This window comes from Pongo pygmaeus, chromosome 3 (assembly GCF_028885625.2).
Source record: "Pongo pygmaeus isolate AG05252 chromosome 3, NHGRI_mPonPyg2-v2.0_pri, whole genome shotgun sequence".
In the NCBI taxonomy this organism is placed as follows: domain Eukaryota; kingdom Metazoa; phylum Chordata; class Mammalia; order Primates; family Hominidae; genus Pongo; species Pongo pygmaeus.
Window position 1 is genome coordinate 172,876,556 of NC_072376.2, and position 13,425 is coordinate 172,889,980.

Below are 13,425 nucleotides of genomic sequence, written 5' to 3' on the forward strand. Positions count from 1 at the left end.
TGTATTTTTATAAGAGATGTATTGTTTGTACAAGAAAGATTAGTACATTCTATTATACATTCCAGTGTCATCTTCAAGCTACTGCCAGGTAATAACTATGTATTCTTATATTTAGTCAAACATTTTCCCATTTCCTTAATGGGAAAGGCCAAATGAAGTCAAGACTAAATAAACTGATCAATCTAGCAAGGAAAAGTAAATTTAGAACTGAAGAAAGGCTTTGTTTGCTTTGAAATACGTCACAGCACCCTAGTTTGGCAAGGGCCTTTATTAATCTACTTTATACCTCATATAAGTATATATTTGACCTTTTAAAAAGCTGTTCTTACAGTATGAGGTAGATGAGTTCTTGATAAGAGTTGACATGAGTACTGTGTGGATTACATAGGAATGAGAATATATTATTTACCTTATGTATTATTTTTTCAAATCATGAGCTTAAATAATTTATTGTTACTCGTAGGTTTTTTTTTTTTTTTGATGGAGTCTCGCTCTGTCGCTAGGCTGGAGTGCAGTGGCGCAATCTCAGTTCACTGCAAGCTCCGTCTCCCAGGTTCAAGCTATTCTCCTGCTTCAGCCTCCCGAGTAGCTGGGACTACAGGCACCTGCCACCACGACCAGCTAATTTTTGTATTTGTAGTAGAGACGGGGTTTCACCATGTTAGCCAGGATGGTCTCAATTTCTTGACCTCGTGATCCGCCCGCCTCGGCCTCCCAAAGTGCTGGGATTATAGCCGTGAGCCACTGTGCCCGGCCACTTGTAGGTTCTTAATGCACATTTAAAAAATAAGTGACAGAGTTCATTTTATACTCTTCTGATTCCCCAAAGGAGATACTCTGCATAATTAGATTATTGTCTAATACAAATAGAAAAGGTGACACAGGTGTGGAGTGTTGCATTATTTTAAGAGGTGGCCTTTGGTAATGCTAGTAAATATTCCTCCTCTCCTAAAAAAAAAAAGCCACAGGGGTGAGCTTCCTTACTGGACAATGCTGTGTGCAAATACATGCCAGGAGTGATCTGGATTCAAAATTCAGCATAAAACACTGTATTAGAATTGATCACCCCAGAGGCTATAAATACAAAATGTCTGACAAAGGCCCTGACGAAGAAATTTATCAGAAAACAAGCCAATTGTGGATCACATATAACAAGTCAGCAGCAAGCTTTGTTGAGCTGTCTTTTTCTGCTGAGTAGAGATAAGATTGATTGGCGCAACTTTAGGCAACCTCCCGTATGCAGCAATAAGAACACAAAAAGTAGAGGTTGGAGGGGGGAATAGCATAGATATATAGTTGGGGAGTTTCACAAGGAAATGAGGAAAAAAATCAGCAAGAAATCTCTAGGGAAAGAGAATTAGCAGATGGCGTGCCAAGTAAATACGAACTCCTGTCACTTATCACATTGACTGTGATTATCTCTGCCTTGCTTACCATAATTAGACATGGAAAGTGTTTTTTTTTTTTTCGTCTGGAGAAAAGTTCCTGTTTTCCTAATATAGGGTATAAAAATAACTAGATTATATAGTTACTTGATTAACACTATAAGCATTTTATTTCTAGCTCTTTTATGTGAGAATCTTCAATGGGTTTGTATTTGTAAACTGATCACACACTATAAACCAGTAAAAAAAACCGACTTATTTGATCACTATAGATAAAGCAGAATGATACATTGTGGTGTTCTGATTGATTGGTAATAAAAAATATTTGAGAAACAAAAGGAGACAACTAGAAAATACTTTAAAAATATTGTTTTTTTAGGACTGTAAATATTCCAGAATATGTTTTTATTTTTATTATTCAAATTATAAAAAGGAACTGAGCAGAATTTGTGTGTGGCTAGAGGTCTTTGTCTGATTGCATTTTCCCCTCTGGAGGAAGAATCTATGCATTCTAAAATTGTAATTCCATGAAGCAAGATGATTATCAAGGTGCATGAGTTAAATCAATATTTTAATTTTCAAATACATTATAAATGTCTAGAAAATATATGTTTAGGGGAATTATTTTTAAGACATATTTGCATGGCGGTTTCAAAGATATGTATCAGCACTGTCACGTAAATTGTTACATGAAAAATTGATGGTTGAAACTAGCCCAGACACTTCTTTCCATTAAATACAGTAGAAAAAAATGGCAATTTTCTAAGTGTCTTGTGTTACTTGGTACAAATGCCAAGAAATGCTGTGGTGTGGTGAATAACAGCATGAAGCTGGGAATCTGATGGACCACAGGCCAAGTTACAGCTCAGCTACTTAACCCTCTGACCTCATGCATGCTATTTATCTGCACAAGTAGCCTCCACATTTTCATCTGAAAAATGAGGCCAACGAATAGTCTCAGCCTTGTGAAGATTAAATGGATTAAATCGTGTAATATATTTAGCACAGTAGCTGGCACATGGTAGCTCTCAAATTGTAGTTATTATTTTACTATTAGTTAATTGAATCACAAGAATTAGCAACACTACTTGAAAGAGAACCTTGATTTTTTAAAAATAAAAAAAGTTCAGCGTTTTCTAGGTTGTTATTAAATATGTCCAAATGAGAAGTTTGCCATGCCAGGGACTCCACAATAAGCCCAGTATGCCTCTCTGAACTTTTCTTCCATAGCTTACCTCCCTCCTACCATCCTGCGATTCTCTCTCCCAGTACAAATAACCCACTTTTGGTAAGCACACAGTCTTGTTTACTACCATAGCATTGCTTTGCTCATGTTGTGTTCTTTGCTGAGAGTGTCCTTTTCCAGGTTTTTGGAAGTTCATATCCTTACCAGTAAAATCTTGTACAAATCGAATTTTTAAATTCCTCATGGTGCCTCCCTCACTTCTCCATCTGTCATGATGGGGAAAAGTACAAATCCTCCCTTCTTTGATCTGGAAAATTTAATCTATTTGTTTCTCCTATGAAACTTAATTATGTGCTTGTCTTCCTTCTCCTATTTGACTGGAAGACAAGAGTATATGTCTTATCCATCTGTTTACTTCCTCTCCAGCACAACATTTTGCACAGAGGAGATGCTCTGTGAATACTTATGGAATGAATGAATATTGCATTCGTGATGTATTTAAAACTAGCAGCTATTAGCCAACACTGATAACTACTCATGACATGTTCAAGTAGTTCTTAAGAATAAAGAAAAATTTATTCGAATAATTATTATTGTGAATTTTGTAAACATTCTAAATCTCATCAATACGATCTAACTTTATTTGGAAATAAAAATTTGGAAATAAAAACTTGGGTTTTATTTTTATATATAGATCTAAAATTTGAATATTTTTCTGTACTGATTAAGTAGAATTTATCCTGGTCATTTAGATTCTGAACTTTTAATCAAAAATATTTGCTTGCCTGGATTATTGAGATAACTGCCATAATCCTCCATTTCTTGTGGTTTATTTCAATTACTGATATTACTCAGTTTTCTGATTTTGTTTATTTGTCAGACAACAAATTCCCCCACCCAAAAAACTCATTTTAGTGACAGTAATCAGATTGTGATGTGGCCTGAAAACAACGCTGTCCCTCCTTCATGAACCAGTGGCCCTGTGGGAGATCGAGAGCAACTCTGGACCAACTTTGCTTGGTCGGTCTGGTTGCCATGTTTACTCAGTGCCCAGGAGGCTGGTCTCTTTTGATGCAAAATAATGATGATGATGAAAGTGTCTCATATACATTCAGTACTTTTTTATTCCTTTAAAATACATTTTCATATTTGGTATAATAAATATAAAAAGTGACTGAGTTTTTTCTTCCTTTTTTAGTTTTTGATTTAACTATGAAGAATTTCTATCATTAGGAAATACAAAAGACATGTAGAAATGTGAGGATGAGACCACTTTTTGAGCCCATTTGCTGAGCAGTGTGCTAAATGTCAAGCTAATTTAGTTTAATTTATTTCTTGTCTTTTTAGGATCTTTAATGTCTTCATCTTTATGGTGTTCTTCCTCTTTCCTCTGTATATGTCAGGCATGAATATATACATTTATTCACTGAGTGTCTATTTTGTGCCATATACTATTTTAGATGCAAGTATTTTTATAAAGATTGCCTAAACTATCAGATTTATTAATTTTTTATTGGTGTTATTTTTTAATGTTAAATTACCTTTTTTTTCACTTGTTCAAGTATAAATTTTATTCATTCAAGAATCTCAGATGCCTTTTTCAACATTCTTGCTGCTGTGCTGTCACATTTGAAAAAGCTTAGTAAGGCAGAAGAAGATATAGCAGTATTAAATTACTTTTAAAAAAAGTGAAAAAAAATCCACTCAAAGAAAATTCAAGGGAAAATCCCAGGAAAATTGACCTGAATGAAAACTACGAAAATAGCAGGATTATTTAAAAATGTAATTAGCCTAAATTACATTAAGTCACACATTTTTCTGGATTACCAAAAAACTCCTAATAATTAATAGATAGTTATTAACCATCTACTTGTACAAAGAGCTATAACATATTGATGACCTATTAAGAAATAAGATGAAAAAGAATTATGGATGTAGACAACTAATTTGGAATAGATTTGGAGCAATGAAAGGAAAGTGAGAGAATAGACAGTAGCTAGAGGGACAGAAAAGTCAAGGACTGGTTGTTAAGGGGAAGTCTTGCACATAATTGAAGTCAGAGGAAAGAGGAAGAACACCATGAAGATGAAGACATTAAAGATCCTACAAAGATAAGAATTAAATTACATTAAATTAGCTTCTAAAAATACGGGAAGAAAATAGTGTAGATGGGGGTATATTTTTCCTTTCCAGGACAGAGTATTTATTTGACCTGAAAAATACTTGGGTTTAAATGCTTTAGATAAACGAAAGGTACCAATGCTGTCAGCTTAGTATTTGGAAGGCATTACTCACATTACCTGAGCTGGATAGGAAGTTCCAAGTAGCATACTTTTGTCCTAAGTGAACTATTGGATTTGTGGCTGTTGTTTAGAGAACCTGGCAACCCACGTAATTTGTTCATTTGGGACATGCACTGGTCCCAGTGTTGTCTGGAATTCTAACTGAAAACACTTTTAGGACCTAAGAGAGAGAATGAAGGACAATAAAAATTGTGTGAAGGTTATGTCTTTTAAAAGTGGCCTAAAAGTCTTACTGACCTCCATCTAAACAATTCCAGGTGTCTAAATTCTTGAAGGAGCCCATTAACTTTAGGGCTATTCAGTGCAAAGGCTTACATAAGACTAACTTCCATTAAAATATTTTTTGAAAGCAAAATCAACATTGTTTACAGTGGATTTGCTGGGTGATGTATTCAAATGCAAGGCTCTGCCAAATGTTTTTGCTACCATATGTACACCTATTAATTAACTCCTTGTAAGTGTCTCCAGTATTCCCTTGGGTTTGCCAAAGTTTGTGTTGAAGCATCACTTTTGTGACAAATCCTATTTCTCTCAATTTTTAATATGGAGGTTCTAGAGACCTAATAAATAGCCCCCCTTCTCTCTCATTCAAGTTTATAATCATTTCAGAGACAGATATGGGAATTAGGCAATTCATTAGGAATTCATTCATTAGGAATGAATATATCAATTTTATTACTGATGAAGCCGGTACGGAAGGTCATAGCTTCTTGTGAGAGCCAAATGGGACTTGCTAATAGTTCCTTTCCAGATTAGACCAAGTTATCCGCCCATTTCCAGGCAGTGCTGAACAATGATAGGCCTCTTCTCTGTGAAGAAGCTGAGCCATAGATATGGATCATGAAGAACAGAACATATACTCTCTTCAGGCAGGTAGACTTCAAGACAGAGAGGCAGGTCATGAGCTAAGCTCGCTCAGTTTCCTTTCTCAGACTCATCAACATAAGTCATGCTGTCACCAAGGGAAAGGGTTAGTAAGGCCAGGAATGTTACTTTAATTGCATATTTTTCTCCTAAACCTGGTTGGTGTGGGGAATATGCACACCCTGACATCACAGGTGTATGCTGTAGTGTTTTATATTAAAAAGAAAACATTATTGAAACATGTGCAACAACTTTGTAAAGATTCCTAGGGAACAAATCTGACTAGGGACCTAATAACTTAACTTTTTTTTTTTTTTTTTTTTTTTTTTTTAAGACAGAGCCTCACTCTGTTGCCCAGGTTGGAGTGCAGTGGCACAATCAACACTCACAGCAACCTCAAACTCCTGGGCTCAAATGATTCTCCCGCCTCAGCCTCCTGAGTAGCTGGGATTACAGGCACGTGCCATCACACCTGACTAATTTTTTGTAGATAGAGGATCTCACTATGATGCCTGGCCTGATCTTGAACTCCTGGCCTCAAGCACACCTCCTGCCTTGGCCTCCTGAAGTGTTGGGATTACAGGCATGGGCCACTGCACCCAGTCAGTTTCCATTTTTTTAAAAGCCGTCTTCTTTCCATTACTTTCTGTTTCATGGAAAAGTGTTGAGGATTTCTACAAAGCAGTTAAGTGATATAAAGAAAACATCAAACACAATAGTTTAATATGTTATTACTAGCATTTTGACCAAGTTCCCTTCAATTTACCTCGTTGACCAATTTTACATACCAAAAATACATTTGTCATAAGTCTAGGGATGCTGACCTTCTTCAGATCATGTCATACTTTCTATGGTTAGGATAAAACTTACAGCTGACAAACTTGTGTTTTGAAATCAATTAAAATTCAGCTGCCCTGCTGATGTTATGAAGAGAATTTATTGTCAATTTTGAGGCATAAAAGCATGATTTTTTAAATATCTCCACATTGTTCAAAGGTATTCACATACACATAAAATGTTCTTTTAAAACTACATCTTTTAAAACTTTAAGCTGATAAAATTGTGTTTTGACATCAACTAAAATTCAGCTGCCCTGCTGATGTTATGAACAGAATTTATTGTCAATTTTGAGGCATAAAAGCATGATATGTGTTTTTTTAAAATATCTTCACATTGTTCAAAGGTATTTACACACACATAAATGTTCTTTTAAAACTACATCTGCAAGGGAGTGATAATTATGATTAATATTGACATAAATTTATTTTGTGTTTCCCACTGAAAAGACTTTATTCTGTTGGGGTGCCTCCCACTGGAGTTACACAGCACCTGCTTACTGGACTTGCAGGCTGGAATAATACATTGTCCTTGACTGAGTACTTTAATGCTGCAATGAATGGCATAGACATTGAAGCTGTATGCTTGTGTTCAAACCCAGCTTTGCTGCTTATTTGCCATGCTTCCTTTGACCAGTTACCTAATTTCTCTTTGCTTCAATTTCTTTATTTGTGAAATGGAAATGTAATAGTATTACCTTTTAAGGTAGTATCTAATAACTGGGTGGTATCTAATAACAAGATTATTATTAGATATGTTGTTAGTATCAAAAACCCATTTATCAAGCACATAATAAATATTAGCTATTATAATTATTCTTGTCCCATTGATATCCAGGTAAATTCCTCTTCTTACAAGGCTACCAGTCCTATTAGATTAGGACATCATTTACCCCTAATTATCTCCTAAAGGTCCTGTTTCCAAATACAGTCTCATTGTCAATATGTGAGTTTTGGGGGTACATAAACATTCGGTTCATGACACAGTCTAATAATGATCACAGTTCATAACAACATATCTGACAATAAGATATGTTGTTAGTATCAAAAAACCCATAACAACATATCTAATTATTATAAAAAACCCACTTATCAAGCACATAATAAATATGAGCTATTATAATTATTCTTGTTTATAATTATTGATAGGCAATTCCTAAGTCACTTTTACTTTTTTATACATATCTTGATCTTCTGATTGGAACAGATACAGATGAAGGTCCTTTTAGCCATCTTGGCCTATTAGTTTTGTCTCTCCTCCATTTTCAATGGCTTTTTCTCATTTTCTAGAAATGTAATTAAGGTCCTCCTATCCATTTCTAAAGCAAAGAAAGAAACCTTTCTTTGGTTCTTTTTTCTCTAAGTGTGAATCTGTCCTCCTCTTTTCTGCCAGCTTCAGTATTTGGACATTCTCCATTTCCTCTTTTTTTTTTCTTCCTAATCATTCCTCAGTTTCTAATTAACTTTATTCTCATAAATACTCATTGAACATACACGTGTGCTGGGCACTGTGCTTGGAATGAGGATATGGTGGTGAATAAAATACATCCAGACTCTGCCTGCATAAAAATTCTTGTCCCTATTATTCCGCTGAAACTTCTTTCCATAAAAGTTATGAAAGATCTCCTAATTAAATAAGTTAATGACTTATTCTTTGTCTGTGTTTTATGTAACATCTCTAGGGCATTCAAGACAGATAACATTCCTGAAACTGTGCTCCCACTGGCCTTCATTCTAGCTCTCTCTCTCTGGGTCTTTTTCTACCTCCCAGGACCTCCAGATTAGTTTCTTTAGGTTTCTAGTTCTAATCATATTTTAAATATTCCCTAGAGTTTCATTTTTGGTTCTTCCTCCTAGGGATCTCAAGGTAGCATTTTCAGTTGTTTACAAAATATTCTAAACTGTTAAATTCCAAAGATAGCTCAAAGTCATCATATTCAGACTTGTTCAGCCTGTCTCCCTCTCTCTCTCGCCCTCTCTCTCTCTCTCTCGCCCTCTCTCTCTCTCTCTCGCCCTCTCTCTCTCTCTCACACACACACACACACACACATACACACACACACACTCTGTCACTCACACACTCTCTCTCTCACACACACTCTCTCTCTCTGATCTGCTCCTGCCTGGCATTTGCTACTTCACTTAAAAGCATCACCCCTGATCCCTCCATTTCCCAAACTTGAAACCTGAGAACCAGCCTCAGTGTCTCTTTCTTACAAACGGTGTGCAATTGATCTAGTCCCACTGACTCTACTTCCTTAATAGCTCCTTAATATCCATGTTCCCACCCTATATGTCTGCCTCTAAGGGGACCTTCCTCTCCCTAAACCTTTTCAGCCACGTCAAATCTATCTAACTGATAAATCTAGCTAAATAAAAGTGGAATCTAAATCTTTCACTACCTTATCCCCAGTTTACTCTTATAGCATCTACCACCTTTCTCCCACCCCAGATGCTCTGAACTCATTTAGTACTCTTATGAACTGAACGTTTATGGCACCACAAAACTCGTTATGTTGACACCTTAACCCCCAGTGTGACTGTACTTGGAGACAGGACCTTTAGGAGATAATTAGGGGTAAGTGATGCCCTAATCTGATAGGACTGGTAGCCTTGTAAGAAGAGGAAAAGAGAGAGAAATCTTTTTCTCTCTCTTCTATATGAGGACACTCCTGTTTACAAGACAGAAAGAGAGACCTCATCAAGAACCAAATCAGTTGGCACCTTGATTAGGGACTTCTAGACTCCAGGACTGTAAGTTAATACATTTTTGTTATTTAAGTCAATCAGCCTATGGTATTTTGTTATGGTAGCCTGAGAAGACTAATATACCAGGTCCAAGTAAACTTCAGAGAAGTTCAAAGTTTCATTTCTGACCACTGGTTGTTATTTGAAAATACCATGCCTCTGCAGTCTCTCCTCTCTTTTTCTAGAATTCTTTCTGCTTTCCTCATATATAAAATTCTCCTTCTCTTCTAAGAGCAAGTTTAGTTATTTACTCGTTTGTCTTTTCTAAGTGTGTTCACTCACGGAAGCAGCATTAGTAACATTTACTTTTGGAACCTATGTATTTGTATTAAAGCAATGACAACATTGCATTTTTATATTTCTCTGCCTTACAAGTAAGCTGCTTAAGCCAAGGGAAATTTTATTCTTCTTTATATTTCCAGGGCTAAGCAGACTGTTTTGCTATTTAGTAAATACTGTTGAATGAACTAAAGGGTTGATGAATGAATGAACAATATAAAGACTGAATGCATTTCCCTAAAGCACTAATACTAAGTTGGAGAATGAACCAACATTCCTTAGAGCAGTGGTCCCCAACCTTTTTGGCACCAGGGGGGGGTTTTGTGGAAGACAATTTTTCTGCAACCTGTGGGAGATTGCAGGGAGCGGTGTGGGATGAAACTGTTCCACCTCAGATCATCAGGCATTGGTCAGATCCTCATAAGGAGCGTGCAACCTGGATCCCTCCCGCAGGTGCAGTTCACAATAGGGTTTGCGCTCCTATGAGAATCTAATGCCGCAGCTTCTCTGACAGGAGGCAGAGCTCAGGCAGTAACGTTCATTTGCTCACCACTCACCTTCTGCTGTGCAGCCAGTCTCCTAACAGGCCACGGACCAGTACAGTCCACGTTGACCCTGGGGGTTGGGGATGCCTGCCTTAGAGTATATTCTCTTTCTGTGCTACCTATTTACTAATTTATTCAGTATTGTTTATTAAATAGTTAATAGTTTGTACCATTAACTTTATTCCACTCAGCAGGGAGAGGACTGGTGAGTTGAAAGAAAGGAAAAAAATTAGTTTCATAAGCATTTCAGTTTTTTTGTTTTTTAAAAACATGTTTAGATCATCATGGGAGCAAAGTATAACTATTCATTCTAATAATAAGACCTTCCAATAAACACTGAATGTGTCACTTTTATAGGCTTCAGAGAATAACAATGGGTTTCCATAAACAGCTGAAAATTTTCCTCTTTGGTAGGCAAGATCTTCTATTATCCCGTATAAAGAACTGTTTTAGCTATACAAATAAAATGAATTTAGAGTTTGAAAGGAAAATTTTCAGAAGCAACAACAGTCACCAGTAAGATTCTGAATAAATACAAAATATAGTCTTAACGTCAACAGTGTTAGAATAATGCAGCCAATGTAATTTCATGTTTTTAATGGGCTATAAGGAAATAATAATATATCTTAGCATTGGTTACAAAATTTTAACCTGATGTAATTTGCACTTTCATTTTTAATACAATGTTGTGAATAGTAACTTCCGTTATGACTGCCTCCCTTTGTTCTAATGAAATTTGTGACCCAACAATAGTACCTTAAAAATTAAACTTTTTAGTGTAACTATTTGCATCAATTTATCAAAGTTTGCAATTTAGTTGTTAGGGTTTTAAAAAGTAACATTTGAGGAAGCTTTAGCAATTTAGTGTAGACATTGTATTGCGCAGAAGAAGGGACTGTGTTCCTGGGAAATGTTTATATACCTGAGGTTACATATGTCATTCATGATATAGAACATAGAAAGATCTTCAACCTTTCAGCACTATTGTGTAGGAAGGCTCTGCTAACACTCAGTTAAAACAATTTTCATGGTGAATAAGAATCAAGGTATAATAATGAAAAGGATGCAGAATGTGATTTTATCAGTCCTGGATTTGAGAGCAGCCTGTGTGCCTTCCTTGCAGTCTCCAAGGCCTGAGTAAGTGACTCATTGTATCTTCTGCAGCATCACTTGTGAAGTAGTAACAGTAACTGCCATCTCACTGTAATATTTTGAGGTCAATGAGGGCATGCATTCTGTTCACCATTGTATTGCCAGAGCTTAGCAGGGTTCCTGGCACACAAGGCATCCCCCAAAACTATTAGTTGGGTGAATAAAGAATGAAAAAATGTGTGAATTAAGAAAAGAGTTTGGAGGCAGAGTGTTCAGGATCCACTTTATGTAGTTGTTTAAGCTGGAAAGGGTGTTGATTTGAATCATTAATTATATAATACATCTCATATTAGTAATGTGTATTATTTATTATTTATTATTTAGTCTGCTATAACTGACTTATTAAAGCTATGGACTTGCCCAGTTGCAGTAGGAAGTCTCTTCAGCCTTTCTCACCATCCCTCGTTAACTCACTCTCTCAGGCAGGATATATTTTCCCACTTCTGGATTCATCCCTAGGCTGTCACTCTATAGTTTCCCACTGCTTTGTATTGGTAGTTATAAAAGTCTGACTAACTCTAGTATCACAGCTTGAATCTTCACCAAATTTAAAACTCCTCCATCCCCTAGACCAGGTTTACTTCAGATGGGGCAAGCTGTAATGAGAAAGGATGCTGTGGTTGATAACTCTGTTTTTCTCTCCACTTATTTAGTACTCTGCTAGTTTCACCTTCACTGATCCCCCAAGGTTGGTAACTTAGGGCAGGAAAGGGAGTTAAGAGGACGGAAAGATTTTCATTCAACTTTTACAGTTATAATCTGGAATTGGTGTTCCCTGGGTATGGCAGACGGTGAGCTTACATTTTCTCTTGTGGAATCCTTATATGGATTACTAGAAAATTCTGCACTGCTAGAGTGCCCCAAAGTCAATTTTCCTGATGCTCATAACCAACTCCCTGTTCCCCTCCCAGTCCTGCTGGTATGGTCCCGTTATCCATCTAGAATGACCCTCTTGGGTGGAATCTCTGTTAAGACAAACCCCAAACAGCTCACTTCCATGGAGCTTGCCTCTGGCCCATGAGTGTATTAGTTTGTGAGGGCTGCCATAACAAAATACCACAGAATATAAATTTAACAACAGAAATTTATATCCTCACAGTTTTGGAAGCCAGAAGTGTGAGACTGAAGTGTCAGCAGGTTTTTTGTTTTTTTAAAAAATTTTTTTTTCCTGAGTCCTGTGTCCTTGTCTTGTAAATGGCAGTCTTCTCTCAGTGTCTTCACATGATTTTCCCTGTGGGTATGTCTGTGTTCAAATTTCCTCTTATAAGGACATCAGTCATATTGGGTTAGGATCTACCCTAAGGACCTAATGTTATCTCTTTTAAGGTCCTATCTCCAAGTAGAGTAACATTCTCAGGTACTGGGGGTTAGGACGTCAACATATAAACTTTGAGGGGATGCAATTCAGAACATAACAAGAAATACACATATTCAAGACTGGCCAACCAAATTCTGCAAGTTCAGGCAATCACCAACAAAGCCTTTTCTCTTGTAGTTTCGCCACCAGTCAGCTCCGTCCAAATGGACTCATGTGCAAGTCAGACCCCAGTTCCTATGTCCTTCAAATTCCAGAGGACACATGCCAAGTTTTCCCAGTGATTCTCTTGTTTTGAAGAGTGTGTAGAGAAATCTTCAAGTCAGTCATTGAAAATTCCCTCTTCAAAGAAATCTCTTTATAGGCGTCTTCCATCTCTTACATGTCTGATGGGAAGGGTGGTGATTGATTAATGACGACAGGATCACAAGGACATGGATGGTCCAATGCTTTGACTCCTATCAAATTGTTCCTGGTTTGGGGAGCTTTTCTGGAAGCTCTTCTGCTATTATAAATAATACTTTAATGAGTGTACATGTACTAAGATCACTGTATACATTCATGCTATTTACCTATTTACTAGATACATTTGTATAAGTCATTATTTATGGTGTCTTTTGATAAGTGAAATATTTTATTTTTAATGTTAAAATTTTTGGTCTTTTTATTTATAGTTTGGGTTTTGATGTTTTATTTTAGAAAATTTTCTCTGATCAGAAATCATAAACATATTTATGTGTATTTCCACATAGGAGGATTATGATTTCTGCTTTTAGGATTTTAAAGGACCTAGAATGAATTTTAAAATTTAT